The 24,956-nt window shown below is 43.9% G+C and overlaps 1 long non-coding RNA gene across 1 annotated transcript; it reads left to right on the forward strand.

Moving 5' to 3' along the window:
• The first annotated feature begins 200 nt into the window (after window positions 1-200).
• Window positions 201-16,186, forward strand: LOC128334747 (uncharacterized). The gene is made up of 3 exons (XR_008311386.1): window positions 201-265; window positions 9,783-9,815; window positions 15,918-16,186. It is a non-coding gene; the product is annotated as an uncharacterized LOC128334747 (long non-coding RNA).
• The last annotated feature ends 8,770 nt before the right edge of the window (window positions 16,187-24,956 follow it).

The following is a 24,956-nucleotide window of genomic DNA, read 5'->3' on the forward strand; positions in this document are numbered from 1 at the left end:
ATGGTCTTACAAACTACTATCATTCAGTCTAAGCCTGCCTTGTATTGTTGTGAGGCCAAAAGGCCATTCTGTATATATGCAAAGTGCCCACTAACTGTTTGGAATGGGGCCCCAGCTTGGAATGTTCAAAGATACAAATAGGGGAGAGCAGAGGCAGTGGATTGGTCACCCTGATGGTGATGTCACAAAGGACCTTAACCTGGAATCGAGATAGCCTTTTCCTTACTGCTTTGTCCAAGATGGGACATTCTTTCCCAGGCAAAAGGTCAGAGGTTCCCCAAATACAATCTATTACATTGACTTCCTCTAGGCTTTGTGATTCTCCTCATGCCGGTGAAGAGGTTGTGGGCCAAGTTGCCAACATGGCCAACATGCATACAGATCTTGAACATTATTATAGACGTGTAGGTTAATATGAGTGAAATACATAGCAGCACAGCAGCAAAAATATGAGCTCTAAGTATCTCATGTGTGAATATGTTATATTCTTAGCGCACTGGTGCTCTCTTGGAGCACAGACCAGCCTTGCAGAGATGAGAGATGGGCACAGTATCCCTCATCGGCTGTTTGTGGTCTTGTACTTTTTAAAGACTCTAAGAGGTCTGGGCACTGAACATTCATTTGGGTGTTCCTGCCCCCACCCCCATTCTCTCTGTACCATGTGTCAATGTTTAGGTGGCCCCATGTGTGATGTCCAGAGCAATTGCCCCCCCCCGATCCCCCCCCATGGGCTGCTCTGAAATGTTCTCTAGCGGCATTCCAATATTCTACCAAGATCTCGCCATTTTCTTGGAATTTCCCATTATGAAAGTCGGAAAAGATGTGTTAGTTCAGCATAGGAAAACTTCAATCCTTTGTTAGAGAATCCCTGCAACAACATTTAAGAGGAGGATCCAGGGAGGATTGCTGGTCATGTGGTAGCAAGCATGAATTCCCCCTTTTGCTAAGCAGGGTACACCCTGGTTTTATTTGAATGGGAGACTACAGTAAGCCCTGTAAGATATTTCCCTTAGAGGGTGGGGCTGCTCTGGGAAGAGCATCTACATGCTTGCATGCAGAAGGTTCCAAGTTCCCTCCCTGGCAGTGTCTCCAAGATAGGGCTGAGAGAGATTCCTGCCTGCAACCTTGGAGAAGCCACTGCCAGTCGGTGTAGACAATACTGAGCTAGATGGACCAATGGTCTGACTCAGTAGATGGCAGCTTCCTATATGCCTATCAGTCTCAGGGCTACTAGTCTCTTAGGCGTACCCATCGCTAATCAGCTCTTGTGAGAGTTCACGAGCAAGCTGCCAGCAGGGGAAGAGGAAAGCAGTGGCACCGGAGGCAAGGTGGGAAACAAAATGGGGGGAGGGACAAAACAGCAAGGACAGGAGTGGGTGGGGGGTCAGGCGGGAGAAAATGGCGGCAGTGGGAGAAAACAACAACAGCTGCAGGCAGGGGGAGAAAACGACGGTGGGTGGGAGGGAGGGGGAAGAAATCGGCATCAGTGGCAGGTGGGAGAAACTAGAGGCTCTGCTCTGCTCCAGGCCCAGCTAGTTTTAAATAAATCAATAGAATAATCCACAAAAAACGGTTTATTTAAATCTAAGAATGTAGGAATCGTGAAGGCAATTCTTATGCAGTTGGAGTTTTTTACTCTTACGATTTATTTAAGTTAAATGCAGGACAATTTTTCAGATGGCAAATTTTCCATGGTTGGGAAACCGATACAAACAATAAAGTAACTAGCTCTGACAATGTCCAACAAAGCTACGTTTTATATTCTATGCTAGTTTCCAGTCCACAAGCTGTGCTTAACTGAATGCTAAAGAACCTTTCCCAGAGCAGCAAAACAGGACATTCAGAACTATTCCATTCATGGATGGAAAAAAATGGTCCCTATATGAAAAGTAGTTGTTGAAGTCTGGAGCGTGCTGGACATCAACTCTGGACCACTAGATGTCATCCTTACTCTTGCTCATGAACGGCTGCTCTTTGCAAGGGGGTTCTGGATTCTTGAAATCCCAGAAGTAAAAAATGGCAGCAAGCAATAGTTTCATTTGCTAAGCAGGGATTACATGTGGGCACCATATTCCCTTTAGGGATGGGGCTGTAGCTCTGTGGTAGAACATCTGTGTTGTATGCGAAAGGTCTCAGGTATGGCTGGGAAAGGCTATACAAACTAGAACTATACAAAACCTTGTAGGGTCTCGGAGAATACTGGTGAACAACAAATACAGATTGTGGTTCCAGATTGTTAATGCATGTATGTTTTGGATTAAATTAGTATAGATAAAAGCATAGAATATCACTATTACTATTACTACGGATGTTTATATACCGTTCTTCAACCAAAGTTCTCAAAGCGGTTTACATAGAAAAATAAATAATACACAAATGAGATGGTCCCCTGCCCACAAAGGGCAATGAATTATGAAACTGAATTATACGACTTATACAAATATTTATATACCACTCTTCAGCAAAAGTTTTTAAAGTGGCTTATATAGACAACAAACACATGATACAGAAGATGGTCCCCAGTCCCAAAAGGGGCCCACTGATCTAAAAAGAAACCCAAGGGAGACACTACTAATAACCACTGGAGGGATTTTGTGCTGGGGTTGGATAGGGACAGTTGCTCCCCACCCTGCTAAATAGAAGAAAGCCACCACTTGAAAAGGGGTCTTTTTGCTCAGTTAGCAGATTTCCTTAGTTTTGCACTAACAACACTGAAAACAGTGCTTTCTGAGTGGTCAAAATGGCAAGATGCCTCTTAATACCAGTTGCAGGGGAGCAGCAGCAGGAGAGTGGGCATGCCCTCAGCTCTTGCCTGTGGGCATCTGGTAGGCTTCCAGCAGGAAACAGGATGTTGGACTAGATAGGCCTTGGGCCTGATCCAGCACTGGGACATTCTTATGTTCCAGAATGTCCCCATATCTGTACACTTGTACATGTATTTGTGTGACTGACTGTATCGGTGTTCATTTTAAAAGTGAACCTGGATACAAGCCCTTCAAATGCGTGGTACAGATAGAAAGTATATTACTGTACCTGCATTCAACATAATGTGTGAATGACTGTACCTGTGTACAGATCTGTACCTGTATACATTGTAAACTCATTGTGCAAGTGTTGAACATAACGTGTGAATGGACCTATTTTGGTGCTGTTATCCTGTTATTGCAGATGGGGGGCTGAGGCTGAGATTGTGGCTTGTTGAAGGCTATCTCAAACACCAAAGCTAGATTCAAACGAGGGACTTCCTGATTGGCTGCTCAGTGTCTACGCTAAATTGGTGGGAGGCTTGATTGCAGGTTGTGTTACAGAGATCCACACACATAGACAATGTTGATGTTTTGGAAATATACAGATTTGTTTAAATCTAATCAATCTATCAGTCAAAGGCCTGATAAATGGTCAAGTAAAACAAAAGCCTGATTGGCTGGCAATTAGGCTGGGATTATTGATAATCCCATATGGGCCCCCAGCCTGAAGATGCTAACATGAGTCAGCAAGGAGCACACAACATAAGAACATAAGAACAGCCCTGCTGGATCAGGCCCAAGGCCCATCTAGTCCAGCATCCTGTTTTGCACAGTGGCCCACCAGATGCCGCTGGAAGCCACAGGCAGGAGTTGAGGGCATGCCCTCCCTCCTGCTGTTACCCCCCTGCAACTGGTACTCAGCAGCATCCTGCCTTTGAGGTTGGAGGTGGCCTATAGCCCTCCGATTAGTGGCCGATGATAGACCTCTCCTTCATGAAGTCATCCAAACCCCTCTTTAAGCCATCCAGGTTACTGGCTGTCACTACATCTTGTGGCAGAGAATTCCACAAGCCAATTATGCGTTGTGTGAAAAAGTACTTGCATTTGCTGGTCCTAGATTTCCCAGCAATCAGTTTCATGGGATGACCCCTGGTTCTAGTGTTGTGTGTGAGAGAGAAGAATTTATTTCTCTCCACTTTCTCCACACCATGCATGATTTTATAGACCTCTATCATGTCTCCCCGCAGCTGTCATTCTTCTAAACTAAAAAGCCCCAGGTGTTGTAGCCTTGGCTCATAAGAAAGGTGCTCTAGGCCTCTGATCATCTTGGTTGCCCTCTTCTGCACTTTTTCCAGTTCTAAAGACTGGATCATAAAGACATCTCCACAAGAGATGATCTATGACTCAGCAAGACCATCTGAGGGTGTTTATAATAGGTTATTATTCAGGTTGGGTGACTCAACAGAGCTGTTATCATTTATGGATTTTGGAAACCTGAATCTCAGTCCTTTCTCTTTTGGAAGATTGCAAACAATGAAGCTGAATTGGAAATGCTATGCTTTTTAACACTTCTGTCAGTTGCGATAAAAGCAAATGAAATCCTCTAAGCAATCAGTATCTCTCTTGCAGGGAATGTACACTAAAGCTAATTGAGTAATTCATTGAGTTAACATTCCAGGCCATCTGAGTGATCCTGTATCCGATTGTATCCTGTCATTAGGCATGCTATCATTGCTTCTATTTTACATTTTACATTATCATCTTAAATGTAAATTCCGAATGGGAATCCTCAAGACGATAAGAGCTAAAGAGGCCAATAGGTCTTTACTGCAATACATTGGAGCATTCATTAGGAACAATAGCTTTTGTTATCTCAATTCACTGATGCCAGCAACTAAATGCAAAAACATGGCTTTAATAAGGGAATCCGTTCTCTGTGTGTGTTTGAGATTGTGTGCGGACCAATAACACAAATTTAGGAAAATGCACAGCTATCTTACTTTTTGTTCGGGCAATTGCATCCAAATTGCTATGTCTGACAAAGCTCTTTATAGTGAGACCCAGCTTTATATCCAAGAAATTGGATGCTGAGATGTTTATCTGAAATTCTGAATAGCTGGTGAATGATGTTTTCAGATTCAACTACTGGTGCAGTGCGAAGAGATATTGAATGGTGCAGGAAGGATGTAAGGACATAAGAAGAACTGTGCTGGATTGAAACCAAGGGTCAGTATGGTCCAGAATCCTGCTTCCAAAAGTGACCAGCCAGATCCTTCTAGCCAAATGATGAGCAGGATGCAAATTCAAACCCTATTATCATGGAGGACTCTGGGAACCTGGGCAGAATGTTGGCAGCAACGTTGCTGCACATTTTAGATTTCAGTTGTGGTAGAGAGAAGAAAGATTGAAGTAAAGCAATATATTTCACCTATAAAGCCCTAAAACAGCATAGGCCTGGGATAACTAAGAGAACGTCTTCTTTGTTATGAGCCCTGGTGTCCATAGAGATCATCTGGAGAGGTCCATCTGCAGTTGCTACCAGTTTGTCTGGTGGCCACTTAAGGATGGCTAAAAGGGAGGCTACAGGCCACTTGAAGCCTCAGACGCAGGATGCTTCTGAGTACCAGTTGCAGAGGAGTCACAGCAGGAGAGATAGCATGCCCTCAACTCCTGCCTGTAGGCTTCCAGTGGCATCTGGTGGGCCACTGTGCGAAACAGGATGCTGGACTAGATGGGCTTCCTTGGGCCTGATCCAGCAGGACTGTTCTTATGTTCTTATGATGAGTCTTCTCCATTGCTGCCCTGAGACTTTGGAATGTGCTCCCTGCTGAAATAAGAGTGGAGCACATTCCAAAATAAGAGCCTCCTCATCTCTGACAGCTTTTTAAAAGACTCTTAAGACCCATTGATCCACCCAAGCTTTTCAACTAGAATTGTGGTTTTAAACAGCTTTAGTGTGTTAATTTCTGTTCTAATTTTGTTTCACATTTGCTGCAAACCACCCAGAGATGTGAGTTTGGGGTGGCGTACACATATACGAAATAAAATAATAAATAAATGAGGGTGTAACAGTCACAGGGAGGTTGCAGAAAGGAAGTGTCTTTTATGAGCAAGTGCTGCGGTTACTTTTTGTTATGCCACATCACTATGGCGATTTTATTGATAGGGTCAGGCAGCTATATCTTCTTCCCCTTTTCCAGCGAAGCATAAGTCTTGAATATGTGAGAGAAGCAGCCAGGTTGGCATAGCAAGCAGGGCTAGATTTAGTCACAAGTTAAGGAAGCCTCAAAATAGAGCCTTGCATTATGAGAGGCCTCGGAATACCAAACAACGGCTATATTGCATGTTTTACCTCGTCTGTTATTAAAAGGTATATCTAACACAAAGACACTCATTGCAAGGTTGTGATAGATTATCCATTTTTCACTGCATCTTTGCCAAGTAACAATAATGCTGTATTTTTTATTTTCATTGCCTTTTTGTTAGAATAATAATGTGTGTTTTATTGCTGTGGGCCCTTTTAAACTTGCAGGAGCATAGGGCCTCAGTATGTCATGCTCTTGCCTTGGGACAGGAAGTGAAGATAAGCAGTGCCCCAATTTCTTCTCCCCCACCATGTGCCTTCACTTCAGAAAAAATGGCAAGGACATGGGGGGGGGGGGAGAGAGAGAGAGAGAGAGAGAGAGAGAGAGAGAGAGAGAGAGAGAGAGAGAGAGAGAGAATTCATTCTCTGTATGTCTTTCTCTCACACTGACTTGACAGCACTCAATCAATCAATCAATGATTGAATTTAATTATCAAAAGGGGGATTTGGGGGAGAGCTGGTCTTCTGGTAGCACAATGTGTCCTCTTTGCTAAGCAAGGTCCAACCTGGTTTGCATCTGGATGGGAGACCACATGTGAGCACTAAAGGATATTCCCCTTAGGCGACGGGAAGAGCAAGAAGACCTTAGAGAGCACTTTCTTCTGCATGATCCCCAATGCACGCTAAGGTCATCTGAGGAGGTCCATCTCCAGTTACCACCAGTACGTCTGGTGGCGACTCAGAGGCAGGCCTTCTCTGTAGCCACTCCTGGACTGTGGAATGCACTCCCTGCATAAATCCATAATTTGAACTCTTTATTGGTTTTTAGGAGAGCCCTTAAGACCTATCTGTTTGGCCTGGCCTTCCAGGGTTTTTAAATTGTTTTAAAGGGTTTGAATTGTACCTGTTTTTTAAGATTTTTTAAATTGCTTTATCATTGGATGATTATGGTATTTTATAATTTTTAATTGTTGATTGTTTTTAACTGTCTTTGTTTTATTGTAAACCAGCCTGAGCCAATTTTGGAAGGGCGGTATACAAATTGAATAAATAAATAATAAATAAATAAATAAGAAGGTTCCAAATTCCCTCCCTGGCATCTCCAGATAGGCCTGGGAGAGTCTCCTGCCTGGAGAAGTCACTGCCAGTCTGGGTAGACAATACTGAGCCGGATAGACCAATGGTCTGACTCGGTAGAAGTCAGCGTCCTGCATTCCTATGAGGGTCCAGCTTCCAGATCCTTTACATACCTAGCAATGCCCCTGCTAACATCTCAGTGGGAAAGCCCACTCCATATCACAACACAAAAGCAAGCACGGCTTTTCTATGGACATCTGCTTGAACCTGACCCTCGTCAGTTGAGACCTCTCAGCAACTGCTGCAAGGAAGACCTGAGCAGAATCGGAGTCTCAACAATGCCTAGTACATTGTAGTTAAGGCTATCACTCAGTGAAAGAAACCTTAGTTAATGAATGGCATGAGCTTGCTGATGGATGAATTGATTAAAATTGCATGTATTGACATGCAAAAAAGCAGTCATGTGAAAGAAAAAATTGAGACGTTTTCTGATGATGCAAACGTTCTCTCATGGCAGAACTCTTTTCAGAAGAGACATAATTGCCTCTTTCTCTGCCTCACATGAGGTAATGCCTCTTCTAAGGTGGCGCTTGCCATCAGACGTTTTTAACAAGGGCATTGTAGTCAAAAGAATGTGGGAAATGTACAAATCTGCTGCCTGATTAATCAGGGGAATTTTTCAATCGTTGGAATTGATTAAAGAATGCAGTCCTAATTGTAATGCATGGGGAATGAACTGCTCTGAAAGCTTGACTGTCTGATGTCTGCAGCCAGTTGGTTCAAAATTAGATACAGTTATTTCTTTGAAATCAATACTTTGCAGTACCTTGACCCACCTTGATTAAGCTTCCCCCAGGATTATTAATACATTGAATAAGTTTTGCTTTGGGAACTTTTGTTGAAAATGGGTATATAAATATTTGTCATATTTGTAAACTGCATGCAAAATATTTGTCATATTTGTAAACTGCATCCCTGCATGCAATTTATTGCCAATGAGTCAGACTCATTAGCATTAATGACAAAAGGAATTTCCAATTTTTAAAAATTATGTTGCAGTTACTTTTCTCCCCGGGAGAAAGGCAGGGAAGGAGGCAATTACCAACTACTGGACTTTTGAATGTTTTCTGTTGAATTTTACTACTACAAACCTACTGGATGCTTGCTTTCTGCATGACACCTCCTGCTGATGTCATGACCCCACCCCACCCCACAAGAGGTGGCAGGACCAGTACTCGACCCAGTCTTGAGCCTTGAAGTTGTGCCAGTGCTTGAAAGAGCCCCAGAAATGAAGCCCCTTCCCAAAAAACCTGATACCCAGTCCCTCTGTGGAATTGGCTCCTCCTACACCACCACACACCCCAGTATCCTAGCAGCACCGGACTAGGCGTGATTGGATAGAGAGGCTGCTCCTTCTAGGCTTGCACTCTCCAGGGAGGGAGGCAGAGCCCAGGAAGGGTAGCCTAAGCTCACAGGTATTTAGGAGAGAGCTCAGCCTGCCTCTGCTTGCTGTCAGAGCAACCTATCCCATGGAGCTGTCTGTGGTGCTGAAACTTGCCTTGCACCTTACAGATCTTGTGGCATCTTGTCCACAGGATGGGAGAGGGCAGTTGCCACAAACAGGTGCATGAGAAGCAAGCATTAAATAATGAAATTGTGGGGTTTTTTGTTTTTTGTTTTTTGTTTTAAACACCTTGGGGAGAGGGCTGTGGCTCAGTGGTACAGCATCTGCTTTTCAGGCAGAAGGTCCCAGGTTCAATCCCTGACAACATCTTCAGGTAGGGCTGGGAGAGACTCCTGTCTGAAACCTTGGAGAGCCACTGCTAGTCAGTGTAGACAAGCCTGAGCTAGATGGACCAATGACCTGATGCAGCATAAGGCAACTTTCTTATACAGGATGGGGGCATAGTTCAGTGGTAAAACAACTGCTTTCCCTGCAGAAGGTTCCTGATTCTGCTGGGAGGTTCCAGGGGCTGGTAGAGACTCCTGAAACCGACTCCTGAAACCCTGGAGGGCCTCTGCCAGTCAGTGTAGACAAAACTGGGCTAGATGGACCAATGGTCTGATTCGATAGAGGGCAGCTTCCTATGTTTGTATGTTTATGGAGCAAAGTTCCCAAGCTTTAGTCCTTGGGTGTGGATGGACGATAGCAGACTGAGAAAAGAATAGCACAGAGGGGGAAACGACAGATAAAAGCTGCTATAAAAATAAGCATGTGCACCTTGGAGGAAGAGCGGAATACAAATGTAATAAACAAACAAACAAACAAATAAAACCACTTCCCTTAAAGGCTTATTTAAAGGCTATTCTGGTGACATGTGAAAGTGTGTGTTTTCCCAGTGGGGAAAAGAGGCTTGAGCTAACAAAAATTAAGCTCTTAAACCCCATTGATTGGAATGGCAGAGAATTCAGGATGCGTTAACTCTTCCATTGTAATCAATGGGACAAATTTGCTTAGCTTTGGCCTCCTTGTGCTCAGTGTGATTAAGTGACTGAACAGAATGGGCAAAACATTTGAATTTAGAGTCAAAGTGCTTCAAATGATCCTCTTATAAATTAAAGAACTGCAAATGTGGAACGGTCTGGAAAGCATCATTGACACATGAATTACGTTAGCAATGATTACTCTCTCTCTTTTTGTTTTAAAATTAAAGTGCTTGCAGGAACCATCTTCAATGCTGGCCACAGTAGGTTAATTCCTTTTAATACATTTTGTTATCTTAGAGTTTAATGATTATTGAACTCATGCAGAGATTGGCAGCACTGAAAATAGCTTTGATTTTTAAACAGTATGGGCTTTATTATTTCCCCCCCAAGGCCTGGTGTAGGATAGAGGCAGTCGGTGATCTAAATGTGAGTGCAAAAACCTATTAAAATCTTCCAAGATGAGAATGCAGGTTCATTTCTCAACAATGTAAACCAGGGAATGGGCTGGGGGTGGGTGGGGAGTAAGACCAAGTCAAAGCATGCAAGAGTCTTGATATTTTTTAAGAAAAGAAAAGAAAAAAGAAAAAGCAGATCCCTGAAGCTGTGATTTTCAGAGGAGGTGTGATATGGAGTAGGTGCTTAACCCTTTCTCTGCCAGCTTTTTTTCACACTCAGAATCATCCCTAACCACCCCCTCACCCCCCGTGGAGTTCCAGATACATATTGACTGGGATTGTCACTGAGTTAAAGAAATCTTAGTCATCTGAAAAACCAATCTGAGTTTTGATCAGCTGAATGGTACAACTGTACATATGAATGAAGCGATCATTTTAAACAGGGAAAAATTCCTATCTTTGTTTTTAGATGATCTAGAGCAGGTATTCTCAACGTTGAGTCCCCAGATGTTATTGGACTTCAACTCCCACAATCCCTATCCCCAGTGGCCTTTGGTTGGGTATAATGGGAGTTGAAGTCCAATAACATCTGGGGACCCAACGTTGAGAATCCCTGATCTAGAGTGTCACAGAAGGCAACATCACAGAAAAGGTATTCCCTCCTGTACAAGAAATGAGGGGTGCCTTTTTCAAAAAGGTGCCTGCCACCCATGGATTTGTAAACATTTAGATGAAAAAGAATTGACTTTAAAAAAACAATCTGCTGCCCAATTAATTGGCTATTTAATCAACAGGTGACAGCGTGGTGTAGTGATTAGAGTATTGGACTAGGGCCAGGGAGGCCTCAGTTCAAATCCTTGTTCAGCCATTACACTCACTGGGTGATTCTGGGCCAGTCACTTATCTCTCATACACTCCACAGGGTTGCTGTGAGGATAAACATAGTCTTGATTTATGGGAGGATTCCGATAGTCTTCTGCTCTGGGGTCCTTGGTGGAAGAGCGGGAGAGCAATGGAAAATTAAATAAATAAAGAACTTCAGCAGGGATGTTAAGAGGGCAACCTGTATATTCAGTTAGGGGGGGATAGTTTACACCAGTATGATTTGTTACGTGACTGTGAATGGGGGTGGGGGGAGAAGTATGCATGGTTTAATTTACAATATGGTGTGGTGGCTAGAGTGCTGGAATAGGACCGAGGATTGATTGATTGATTGATTGATTATTTATTTATTTATTTATTTATTAAACTTCTGTACCGCCCAAACTTTTGTCACTGGGTGGTTAACATAAAAACAATTAAAACACATATAAAAAGTTAAAACAATGCAACAATTTAAAAACAGCCATAAAATTAAAAACAGAGTTTTAAAAAGCTGGGAAAGCTTGGGTGAAAAGATGGGTTTTCAGATGTTTTTTGAAAATTGCCAGAGATGGGGAGGATCGTATCTCAGCAGGAAGCACATTCCACAGTCTTGGGGCAGCAACCGAGAAGGCCCGTCTCTGTGTAGCCACCAGACGGGTTGGTGGTAACTGGAGACGGAGCTCCTCCAATGACCTCAATGAGTGGTGTGGCTCATAGTGAAGAAGACGTTCTCTTAGATACCCAGGGCCTAAGCCGTTTAGGGCTTTATAAGTTATAAGTAGCACTTTGTATTTTGCCCGGAAACCTATTGACAGCCAGATTAGGGATGTGTGAACAGGTTCGATTCTGAACCTGTTCGACATTGAACTGGTTTGGCTCAATATCGGACTGAACCTCCCCCCCACCCCCCCGGGCCTGTTTGGGGGATTCTAAGTAAAAATATACTATTATTTATTTATTTATTTATTTACACAGTCAGACAGGTGTTATTGACTGGTTTGTTTTATCCAGACATCGAGTCCTTCCCAAGGACCTGGGATGGCTGAATTTTATTATCAATATTGTTGCTGTTATTATTATAGATATCGTCACAGAATATAGGCTGTTCCCAGGAAAGTTGCTTTTTGTAATTGGCTGATGGTGATTTCTGTGGCTCCTATGGTGTTGAGGTACTCTCCAAGGTGTTTTGGAACTGCACCTAAGGCACCGATTACTACTGGAATTATTTTGGTCTTCTTCTGCCACAGCCTTTCAATTTCAATTTGTAGATCTTTGTATTTTATTGATTTTTCTATTTCTTTTTCTGCTATCCCCTGGTATTGCTATGTCGATTATTTTAACTTGTTTTTCTTTCTTCTCAACTACAGTTTTATCTGGTGTATTGTGTGGCAGATGTGTGTCTGTTTGTAGTCAGAAGTATTATTGTTGTTGTTGTTGTTGAAATTTAACTCATATTAATGAGTTAATAATATATTAAAATTGTGAACCCCCTGAACATGAATCAAACCGGATTTGTGCACCCTGAAACCCCACCCCCACCCCCATTCAGGGTGCACAAAACCGAACATGTCTCGTCTGGTTTGAGTCCAGTCCCAACTTGGCCTGAACCGGGCAATCCGGTTTTGTGCACACCCCTACTGGATATACCTGAGTTCAAATCTGCATCTAGTTATGTAACTCACGGGGTGACTCTGGGCCAGTCACTTATCTCTAGCTTAACCAATCGCATAAGGTTGTTGTGAGGATAAATATAATGATGTACGCTGCTCTGGGCTCTTTGGAGGAACAGTAGGATATAAACATAGTAAGTTAATAAATAAATGATCAATGGATTAAATAAACAGCTACATTCACCACTGCTCTTAATAATGTTATGCAACTCCACTGATCTTTTACCTTTTCAGGTGATGGTAAATGTATCTGGAAAAGGCTCCAGGAATGTGGTCTGCCTGGCAGCTGAATAGTTTCCTATTCAGAGGCATCATTATTTCCCCGCTAACAGTTCAATACTTGTAATTACCAATGCTCTAGTGCACAGTTCAGCTACTGAATCACACAAAAAATATTTCAGAAGCTATTTTTAAAAGAAAGATATCAATACTATCTCTACTGCTGTTCATCTAGTTGCTGCTCTGACAGTTATTTTAATGCGTCTTGCCGATGGGATCCCTCTGTTCTAGGATCCCACTTTCCCAAAGTCTTCCTGGTCTTTGGAAATGCCATGGGAAACCTGGATGCATGAGACTCACTTTGGTCGGCAGCCTTTTTTTTCTTCGGAGAAAATGAATAAAACAGGTTGAGTGTCCCCTTGGAGCAGTTCATTGCTGCCAAATTTGACTTAGCAAGAATGGTAGCGGTAAATAAGATTTATTTTTCAAGCATAAAAGGGCAAGGCCCAGATTAGTGATGGGCAAACTCCCCTGTGCATGATTAGGAATCAGCTCCATATTCCAGAATGTCCTGTGAGAATTCTTGGGGAAAGCTCATCTGTTTTCTCAGAGGTCTTTCCCAGCTTGCAGCATTAGCCTGTGTTCCTTTTTTCTCCTAGGTGTTGTAGTTTGGCTCCCCGAACCCTGCATGCTTCCAATAGCATGACAAAAGTAGAAATCAGTGTATTCCATGTGACAAGGAATCCCAGATGTTGACTACAACTCCCAGCATCCCCAGCCAAAGGCCATTGCAGCTGAGGATACTGGGAGGTGTCATCAGCAACTTCTGAGATGCCCTGTTGTAGAGAACACTAGTGGAGACCCATTTGGAAACTCAACCACCTTCCACCCCACCCAGCCAACACATCTGGAAACAAATATGGGTTTTTGATTTGGATGTGGGACAACATTGTAAAATAGGCTCGTTCACATGATTACAATTATACTTGTCCTACCCTAGTTTGGGAACTCTGTGCACTTGCATTTTGTGGTCATGTGCAAGAGCTCCCAAACTAGGGTAGGATCATTGTAATCATATGAACAAGCCAAATATCTACAAGAAACAATCAACACTGGCTTAACCCACACAGAGCATCTTCATACTCGTATTTGATTGCTCCCCTCGCCCCCTGCCACAGCTCCCTCCCCTCAGAGATCTCTCCACCCTCACCGGAGCCCCACTCCTGCGCCTGCTCCTCCATCCCATTGCTTCCATCCCCCTCATCCCTCTTGGTCACTCCTCCGTCCCTTCATCCCACCCCCCTCACTCAAGGGTCCCATCCCTTGCCTGTCTGCCTCCCTCCCTCCTCCTGAAAGGACTCTTTCCTCCCTCACTATCCCTCTCTTTGCAGACTCCTGCCCACTATCCTTTTATATATATAGATTCCTCTCCTCTACAATCAAGAACATCTTCTGACCAGTAACAGTTGCATTCCAACTGACCTTAACCATCACAGGCTCCTCCACCCTATCCGCATATGGAATCCCCCACTGCCCAATCACCAGGGTGCTTCTGCTCTCACAGGCTCCTCCTTCCTATCTGCATATGGAATCTCCACTGCCCAATCACCATGGTGCTTCTGCTCACCAACTCTCACGAGAGCTGCCACACACAAGATTACCTTACAGAATTATATATGAGCTGCTACACATGGGTATGGCTTATGGAATTATATATTTAGATAACTGACTGACCCAGATAAAGGAGATATCAGTCAAAAGGATTCTTTGCTTCTTCTCCCATGCATGGTTCACAGCAGTCGGAAGCAACTTTAATAAAGAATTCTTGTGTATATGCCTTCAAAGTAGCTGGCGATGTGGTTCACAGCAGTCAAAAAGATTTTCAATGAGAATTTTCAGAGCAAGTGGATAACCTCAAAGGACTTTGGCTCATGCACCTACAAAATAGTCTGATCAGGAAAGGATTTTGGCTCAGTGATAGAGCATCTGCTTTACATGCAAAAGACCCCATATTCAATCTCTGGTATCTCTAGGTGGTCTGAAACCCTGACGTCCAGACAAATGCTGAACTAGCTAGTTTCACAAAGATGCTCACTTCCAGACTAGTGTTATACCAGTGCAACAGGGTGCTCTCATGCAACATGTAGCATATCTCCTGCTATGAAACCTCTTCCTCAGTCCATATATGAGAGTCAGCATCATAATTAGAGTGCTAGACTAGGCCCAGGGAGACCTGAGTTCAAATCCCATTTCAGCCACAAAATTCAATGACCGCAGGACCATAGGTCCCCCCCTCCACTCTCCCGTCCAAATTCGGACATTCATGAGAGCTACCTCTCTGCTGTCAGCAAGACTGCAGAGAGGCAGGGGAGCAGGCTGTGTGGACTTCCTTCCTGGTGGCACAGCTCTGGTTCCAGGGCCAGCAGCCTGTGGTTCTGAATTAAGACATATCAGAGGCTGCTTGGAGCCTTGAGCTGCAGCAACAAAACTTACTTCAATCCCAGGGTTCAGATTGGAGTCAGAATCCCAAGTCCTTGATTTTGTCGCCATGCCTGACTGCGGTTCCCTTCATTAAAAAATAATGTCCGTGGAACCGCAGACCTATTTAACTGCAGTTCTGTGTTACATGCGAATGTGGCCACTAGGTGATTCTGGGCCAGTCACTTCTCTCTCAGCCTGACCTACTTCGCAGGGTTGTTGTGAGGATAAATACAACCATGCACACCACCCTGAGCTCCTTGGAGGAAAACTGGGTTATAAATGTAAAAGTAAAAACAGAATAAATATATGTTGCAGGGAATGGTACAAGACTATCCTTGTAACACAAGCTATCAAACAGTTATTGACACATCTTATCCTCCATAAATTGCTCCCAGCACAGAGCTCATTCCAGGACTCATTAAGTCATGAATTGAACAGATATTTTGCTGAACCTGCCCTCCTATCTCCACGAAAGGCATGTAAAAAACAGCATTTCTGAACTATGTGTTCAGCATATTTAGGTGATAGAAACTCCAGGGTTCCTGCAATTCAGTGATGGTATATATGCAAATAAAATTCTGTGCAAGATATGGTGCACTCTCTTTTATGTTGCCCGTTTAGATTTCAGAGATTGATTTCTGGCTGGAATGGTTTAGATGTTTTTACCAAGATGACAGACCCTGACGGGATTATTTATTTGCTAGTTGACATTTATGAATATCTCCTTTACAAGGCAATTTTGTATATGGTGGCAGCTGAGAAAATTCGAGCAAAGAATATGTCAGATCTCTTAAGAGCTGGTGTAGCATAACTGTGAAGAGACTGAACTGTGAATGGGAACTCCCCACATGGAACTCTTTCCTCTGCTGTGAAATCATTAACCAAGACACTCCTTCCCAGTCCCAGCGGCAACATGGGGACGAGAAGCCTTCTGTAGCTTATTGGATTGTTGCAAATTTAAACAATACATGTGAAGTACTTCATGCATGTAAAAGTTGCTATATAAACGCTACGCATTATAAAGTATTAAACCTTGTTAGATTGATCATTTGATATGGAGTTATTTTTTTAAAAGTAATGCTAAGGCTTTGGACATGCAATCTAATCCATTTCATGCATCTTGGATTTTATTTTATTTATTCACTTTTTAAGTTTTGATACAGTCATATGGCTTATCAATAAACTCCATTCATTCATTCATTCACTTTTATAAGAACATAAGAACGTAAGAACAGCCCTTCTGGATCAGGCTCAAGGCCCATCTAGTCCAGTAGCCTACCAGTTGCTGCTGGAAGCCACAGGCAGGAGTTGAGGGTATGCCCTCTCTCCTGCTGTTACTGCAGATTGTAGGAAAATGAAAGGTTGACAGGCCAGCCATGCCAGAGCAAGAGCAATAATCCACACCCTGCTTAATCTGGCATGATTGGAACATTTTTCCCCCAGAGCAAATGATCAGGTTCTAAGTGTTTGAAGCCTTTTAGCTTAGATGAGTGGTCCCCAATCTCCCCAGATGTCATAGGAGAACTCCTATGATCCCTAGCCACAGTAGACTTGGGCTGGCCCATAAGAAGGGCTCCAAAATGGATGATGCTGCAAGAACCATAGGATTACAACAGCAAAACGTTATGGGATGAAGGTACCAGTGAGCACACAAGATGTAAACTGACCTCAAAACAGAGTCAAATAGGTGTATTGAGGTTCTCAAACTTGGGTCCCTAGATGTTGTTGGACTACAACTCCCATCATCCCAAGCCACAATGGCCTTTTGCCCAGGCTATTGTGGCTGGGGATGATGGGAGTTGTAGGCCAACAAGACGTGAGGAACCATGTTTGAGAGTCCTTGGGTTGAAAGCTTGGTCCATAGATGAGAGAAACTCAGGTTCAAATACCTGCTCCATCATGAATCTGTCTAGATCACCTTGGGATGTCCACTATATCTAAGCATAGGGACATAGCATGGCTTATACTGAGTCAGACCACTGGTCCATCTAGCTCAGTAATGTCTACACAGACTGGCAGCAGCGTCTCCAAGCTTGCAGGCAGAAATCTCTCTCAGCCCTATCTTGGAGGTACCAGGGAGGGAACTTGAAACCTTCTGCATGCAAACCTGCCTTACACGGTTGTTAGGAGAATAAATGGGATAGACCCATGCCTGCATCAGGAAGGATTCAAACACAATCAATAAACATAAGTACTTCAGCTTAATTCGGCTGCAACGCAGAGTGGAAGGTATAAGCCTTTGCTTGCAGAATGCTGATCTAATCAGTGGATGACACCATTACAAAAGAAATATACTGACAGACACCTGGCAATAACTCATTTGAAAAGCACAGCACTTGATCCACCTCCAAAGGCTTGGATTATCAATTGCTTCTAGACTAATTAAAAGGATCTCATGGAGGGCTTGACGTCTGCTTGATGGATGGTGGTTGGCAACTATATCTGAAGTTATCACTGCAGAGACAGGAGGGAGTGTGTGGAGTCCATACACTCCAGTTAACCAGCAAAAGTCCTTGTTTTCTACTGCCAGTTATTCCTAAGGAACTTCTTTTCCAGCCTTGCTCCTACTTTGCCCTTTGGAGACCCCAGAATTCTCAGCTCCATCCGAGGGTTTTGGTAGCAATTAGTCAACTGAGTGCAGCATAAAGAGCTTGCCGGCAGCCCAGGGAAAGGCTTGTGCCAACGGCCTCTCCCTTCACTGCTGCACATGCGCTGGACACACTCCTGCCTGAAATCTGATCCTGATCCGATGCCCCTAGGGGTCCCCACATCCAATATTGTCCAGATTGGAGCAGATTGGATCACATCCTATAAAACATTTTCAGGGGTTATCAGAGCCCTAATCTCCAGATGATGCACCAGGGGGCAGCACTGAACTGTGGATTCTGTCTCCACATCCCAGAGCTTACAGAGTTATAATTTTGGTGGTGTGGAATCATGTCTGAAAATATTAGATGCATATCTCATGCCTGCAGCATAAACCTGGACCCGATAGGCCACAGATGACACCATCTCCAGAGTCTCTCATAGCCGAGGTTCCTCTTCCTCTCAGTTCATAGATCTGTGCTTGTTTTCCCCAAATTGTTCACACACACACACACACACACGTCAGAATTAATATAATTCAAAGCAAAGCAAATCATACTGTTCCAGAGCAAGTTTTCTGAAAGACTGTAGTCATGTCTACCCTCTTTGGTCCTCTTGGGTCTTTTTGATGAAGTTGTAATGCATCCTTCATTTTTTTGAAGCAATTGCTACCAAAATACATTGGACTCCCACCCCCCGCCCCAGTAAATGTATTCACAATAATACAAGACTGATCTCCCAACATTTCAGACCAATGTTGTTGTTGTTGTTTTTTAAAATCTGGTTTCGGTATTTATATGTGCATCTCATTGAATTCAGTTCTTAATAGTATGCCAGGGCTTTAACTTGTAATTTCAGCCCTTTGGCTTGTAATTTCTACCCTCAGAAGCAATAGAGAACAAGCCTGCTCCTTCTTCGACGTAAGATATTCAAATATCTCCTCCAGATATTCAAAAGCCTCTATTCTCTCTCCCCTTTATCTTCTCTGCCTGTGAAAGCATGCCACAGACACTCTATCATGATCACATAATAATAAATAATAATGATAAACTTTATTTGTTAGCCACACCATAACAAATTGTTCTCTGAGTGACTCACAACACAGGATTAAAACATACAATAAAAACATATAACACATTAATTCATAACAGACAAAAAGGGAGAAAAGAAAATACAGTACAAAGCAGTTTAAAAACTCCTTTTAGAATTAGTTAGAAATCAAATCAGATCAGCATTTACATTTTGATTTCCAAAGGCCTGGGTGAACAAAAAGGTCTGTATCTGGCATCTAAAAGAACAAATCTGACGAAGCCAGGCGAACCTCACTGGGGAGGCTATTCCATAAACGGGGTGCAACCACCAAAAAGGCCCTCTCCCGAGTAGCCACCCGCCTCCTCACCTCGTCTCGCACCTGGAGAAGGGCCTCCAAAGAAGATCTTAAGGTCCGAGTTGGACACACACTTATAACATGTGCAGGCAGATTTCCCAATTTTTAAACTTTATTTTATACATTTATATACTCTTCCAACTCATATCTTTAGGTGGCCAAACAACATGAAATATTGCAACCAATAATACAAATGTAAAACAACAATAAGATATGTAAAGACCATTTAAAAACCAGTTAGAAGCAATTTAGAAATTTACTGTCTAATCACATACACATACATACACACAAACACATGCACTTGCACACACATGTGCACACACTCACAGATGTGCGCGCGCACACATTCACAAACACACATTTCACAGTATTGTGAGTACACAAGGGATTGACAGTTTAGGCAGGTATGCTTCTTGTATGCTGTATGAACAATTAAGCATGGAGGGTTCTACAGTGACCACTGCCATGGGTAAGTGCCTTACCCCTGACCCATGTCACATGATGTAAACCAGGCCTTGGATACATTCTCATGAAATGTGGTTGGGGTGAATTCTTTCTTCTGCCACTAGCATGGCATGAGGAGACTCAGACCACTTGGGGGAAGCCCACATGCCATAGTAAGGCTCCTGTCTCTGGTGTAGCCTGATACTTCTCAAGTCCAAGAATATTCCTGACCAGATAGTTCCTTTTAAAAAAAAATTTTAATGTACAGGGTGCTTTCCTGCCTTCTAGGCACCCAAGCGATCAAAACCAGTATAGAAGAACAATTAGACAACTACAAACCATTAAAAAACCCCTAGATTTAGTCCCTGGCAGCATCGCCAGGTAGGGTTGGGGAAAACTCCTGCCTGCAACCTTGGAGAAGCTGCTGCCAGTCAGTGTAGACAACCCTGAGCTAGATGATGATGATGATGATGATGATGATGATGATGATGATGATGATTACATTTATGTCCCGCTTTTCCTCCAAGGAGCCCAGAGCGGTGTACTACATACTTGAGTTTCTCCTATGTCCCATGGAAGGAGAGCTGGTCTTGTGGTAGCCAGCATGACTTGTCCCCTTAGCTAAGCAGGGTCCACCCTGTTTGCATATGAATGGGAGACAAGAAGTGTGAGCACTGGAAGATATTCCCCTTAGAGGATCGGGCCACTCTGGGAAGAGCAGAAGGTTCCAAGTTCCCTCCCTGACAGCATCTCCAAGATAGGGCTGAGAGAGATTCCTGCCTGCAACCTTGGAGAAGCTGCTGCCAGTCTGTGCAGACAATACTGAGCTAGAAGGACCAATGGTCTGACTCAGTATGTGGCACTTTCCTACGTCCCTATGTATGTCTCCCCTCCAAATCATGCTCTCCCTCATCATTTTAAAAAAAGATACTTGCTTGTGATCTGGTTCTCAGCTTCCGTTAAGCATTTTGTCTGGTCCAACAAGAACTCACCTGAATGCGATATCAGGTATGTGACATTAATTAACCCGAGGTCTTGGCTGCAATCTAGTGATTCCAATTTTGGCAAAGTCCATCTTGGTTGTCCTAATTGCTAATGACATGGTGAGCATCGACACGTTCGATGAAACTGATCAAAACAAAGGCAACCCCTGAGGTACCAACCAGCCAGCATGATGCAGAAGGGGTAGGGTGAAAGATTAGCCCCTTTGGTGATCATTCAACAGCCCGTGGGAAGTTGAGCGGGTGCATCTGGCGTGCAGCCCTTTGAGCTGATCTTTTATTCAGAAATTCCCTGTATGGGAAAGTTTGGCTAGATGAGCCTCTATCAGGGGATACTTTTGATAAAGAAGATGATGGATGATGGATGAGATGATTTTACAGATTAATATATGGTCTGGATGCAACAGGCCTCTGTCTAAAGGCAAACCTCATGATGAAGAGGCTCATTAGCAATACTGAAAAGATGAGAGATGGCCCATAGCTACGCAGATGAGCACACACCTTACAGGCATAAGAGTTAATTCATGTTATTGTCAGTGTCTCAGATATCTCTGAAAGCTAAGCTGCAAAAGATCTCCAGCTGAGAACTGCTGCCTGTCCGAGATGGATCTGGCCCAGGATAGGGCCTCTTCTTTACCCCTCATGTCCTCCTGCTGTACCTCCAGCCGCAATGCCTCCCTTGAGGAGAGGAGAGCTGGCCTTGTGGCAGCAAGCATGAATTGTCCTCTTTGCAAAGCAGGGTCTGCCCTGGTTTGCATTTGAATGGGAGACACGTTGAGCACTGCAAGATATTCCCTTTAGGGCAGGCGTCCCCAACCTGCGGCCCTCCAGATGTTGCTGAACTACAACTCCCAGCATCCCTAGCCACAATGTATTGTGGGGAAGCCTGCTTTAGGGGATAGGGCTACTTGGGGCAGAGTATCTAGATCCCAGATCCCCCCCCCCTGCACACCGGCATCTCCAAGACAGGGCTGGGAGAGACTCTTGCCTGCAGCCTTGGAGAAGATGCTGCTGCCAGTCTGTGTAGTGGAACATAGGAACATAGGAAGCTGCCATATGCTGAGTCAGACCATTGGTCCATCTAGCTCAGTATTGTCTACACAGACTGGCAGCAGCTTCTCCAAGGTTGCAGGCTGGAATCTCTCTCAGCTCTATCTTGGAGATGCTGCCAGGGAGGGAACTTGGAACCTAGATGCTCTTCCCAGAATGGCGGCTCTATCCCCTGAGGGGAATCTCTTCCAGTGCTCACACATCAAGTCTCCCATTCATTTGCAACCAGGCCGGTCCCTGCTTAGCTTAGGGGACAAGTCATGCTTGCTAGCACAAGACCAGCTCTCCTCTCCTAAGACCAGCTCTCCTCTCCTAGTGGCAACACCCTTTGCAACACCCCTCTGGCCCATCACACCCCTCTCTTGTGGCTTCCTTTTGCCTTTCTGAACTTGTCCCAGGAAGGAAGAAGATGCTTAAAATGCAAGCCAAAACAGACCAGCTAGCTGGACCAAGGGTCTGACTTGGTATAAGGCAGCTTCCTATGTTCCTATGACCATCTTGATTTTAAGTTTCATATGGCAGAAGGCAAGTCCTCAGTTAAGCTGATCCCAGAGCATGGAGCACATTCAAGGTCAGCAGCAGCCCTTGGTATGAAGTGTGGAAACAAAATGATAGCCAGTGAAGATGAATGAGATATAAGGGAAGGATAATCTGACCGTCTTGCCTGACCTTCTTGCATTGTTGTTGGAGGGGAATTGGTCTTGTGGTAGCAAGCATGAATTGTCCACCTTGCTAAGCAGGGTCCACAATGGTTTGCATTTGAATGGGAGACTACATGTGAGCACTGTAAGTTCTTCCCCTTAGGGGGATGGGGTCACTATGGGAAGAGCATCTGCATTCCAGATTCCCTCCCTGGCATCTCCAAGATTTCAGATCTCCAAGATGAGAGAGACTCCTGCCTGCAGCCTTGGATAAGCTGCTGCTAGTCTGCGTAGACTACTACCACTACTACTACAGATATTTATATACTGCTCTCCAACAACATTCTGAAAGTGGTTCACATAGAAAAATAAATACACAAATAAGATGGCCCCCTGTCCCCAAAGGGCTCACAATCTAAAAAGAAATTTAAGGCAAAAACCATCAACAGCCACGGGAGGGATGATATGCTGGGGTTGGACAGGGCCAGTTGCTCTCCCCCTGCTAAATATAAGAGAATCACATGCTGCCATATACTAAGAATGCTGCCATATACTGAGTCAGACCATTGGTCTATCTAGCTTAGTATTGTCTTCACAGACTGGCAGCAGCTTCTCCAAGGTTGCAGGCGCGAATCTCTCTCAGCCCTATCTTGGAGAAGCCAGGGAGGGAACTTGGAACCTTCTGCTCTTCCCAGAGTGGCTCCATCCCCTGAGGGGAATATCTTCCAGTGCTCACACTTCTAGTTTCCCATTCATATGCAACCAGGGTTGACCCTGCTTAGCTAAGGGGACAAGTCATGCTTACTACCACAAGACCATGTTCCTATGTTCCATGTTCCTATTGTTCAACCCACAAGTACTTCCTTAGTCTGGACATCAGCCAATGTCTCCAATTATTTTAAAAATGTCTGGGAATCCACATCCATTTGTAGCTCTTTATTAGAATTAGGTATGATGGTTGATAAACTGCCAGTGCTAATTTCCTGTGTTACTCAATACAGAACCTTTTTTCTTCCTGCTACCTGGAAACATACATTTCCTCTGCTAGCTTTCCTGAATACAAATGCACTGAGCTCTGAGATACTGGATAATCTAAAGTCAGGGATTCAGAAGAGGAGCATGTAACCTACTTCACTGCAATAACTTCAGAAATAACAAATGAGAAATAAGACAAGCTAGGTAAAGTGTGCCGTCGAATCGGTGTCGACTCCTGGCGACCACAGAGCCCTGGGGTTGTCTTTGGTAGAATGCAGGAAGGGTTGACAATTGCCATCTCCCATGCAGTATGAGATCATACCTTTCAGCATCTTCCTATATTGCGGCTGCCCGATATACTCCCAAATATAAATATTTAATAATAAGGTTATATGTAACAAATATTACATGCATTACAATAGATTTTTTAACTGGTTGTGTTGGTGGTGGGGTGACGTTGCAGGATCTGATGCAGTGGCTTCATCTACTGAATCTAAGGATTGTCGCACACAAGAATGTTACTCAGTTGACAACCGCAACATCAAGTGATGGCTTGTCCAGGGGAATGAGGCATCTTAGATATACTACTTGCAGGTAGAACATGTGCTACATCCAAACTCCCTGTTTCGAGTGTTCCTGCCAAATGGAGTGGGGCAGGGGGCTACCAGGGAGAGGGCCTTTTCAGTGGTTGAGAGGAGAGCTAATCTTGTGGTGGCAAGCATGACCTGTCCCCCTAGCTAAGCAGGGTCCGCCCTAGTTGCATATGAATGGGAGGCTTGATGTGTGAGCAGCACTGGAAGAGATTCCCCTCAGGAGATGGAGCCACTCTGGGAAGAGCAGAAGGTTTCAAGTTCCCTCCCTGGCTTCTCCAAGATAGGGCTGAGAGAGATTCCTGCCTGCAACTTCGAAGAAGCTGCTGCCAGTCTGTGTAGACAATACCGAGCTAGATAGACCAATGGCCTGACTCAGTATCCATCAGCTTCCTATGTTCCGCCCCTCTTATGGAATAGCCTCCCCAGCGAGGTCCACCTGGGTTCATCAGTTTGTTCTTTTAGATGCCAGGTAAAGACCTAGGCCTGTTCACCTGTGCCTTTTAAATGTTGATTTTCAGATTTGAATTTTAACTGATTTTACAAGAGATTTTAAAAGGCTTTGTCTTGTGTATTTTTTTCCTCCTTTTGCTCTGTTATGATTTAATGTGTTATGTGTTTTTATCTTGTATTTTTATTTTGTGTTATGAGCTGACCAGTTGTTGGCTAATAAATAAGTAAATTAATTAATTATACTTTCATAGCACCTTAGTTCACAGCAAATGCTGCTTATTACAGATGTGAAGCCAGCTTTATCCTGGTGGAGCAGACAGAATATCACCATACTCTTCACCTGGTATGTTAGTTAGTTCTTTCGACAGGTGCTGTCTATCTATCCTAAAGGATCAATGCTTGATCGTTTGTTTCTGAGACTAATTCAAACTATAGTGCTGTCTTTAAGGGACATGACTCCAGAATATCTCAAGGAACTCCTCCTGTATGCTCCCCTCTTAACTGAAAGTGAGTGCCAGATCTTCCTCACAAAGATCATCGGAAATGCCAAACACATTCACCAGTTCCTTAAGATTTCCAGTGGTTCTCTTCTGGGTGCCCCTGCTATTGAGTATTACGCCAGTTACGACTGGAGAAAGGGCCTTT

The sequence above is a fragment of the Hemicordylus capensis genome, chromosome 10, assembly GCF_027244095.1.
Source record: "Hemicordylus capensis ecotype Gifberg chromosome 10, rHemCap1.1.pri, whole genome shotgun sequence".
Classification (NCBI taxonomy): domain Eukaryota; kingdom Metazoa; phylum Chordata; class Lepidosauria; order Squamata; family Cordylidae; genus Hemicordylus; species Hemicordylus capensis.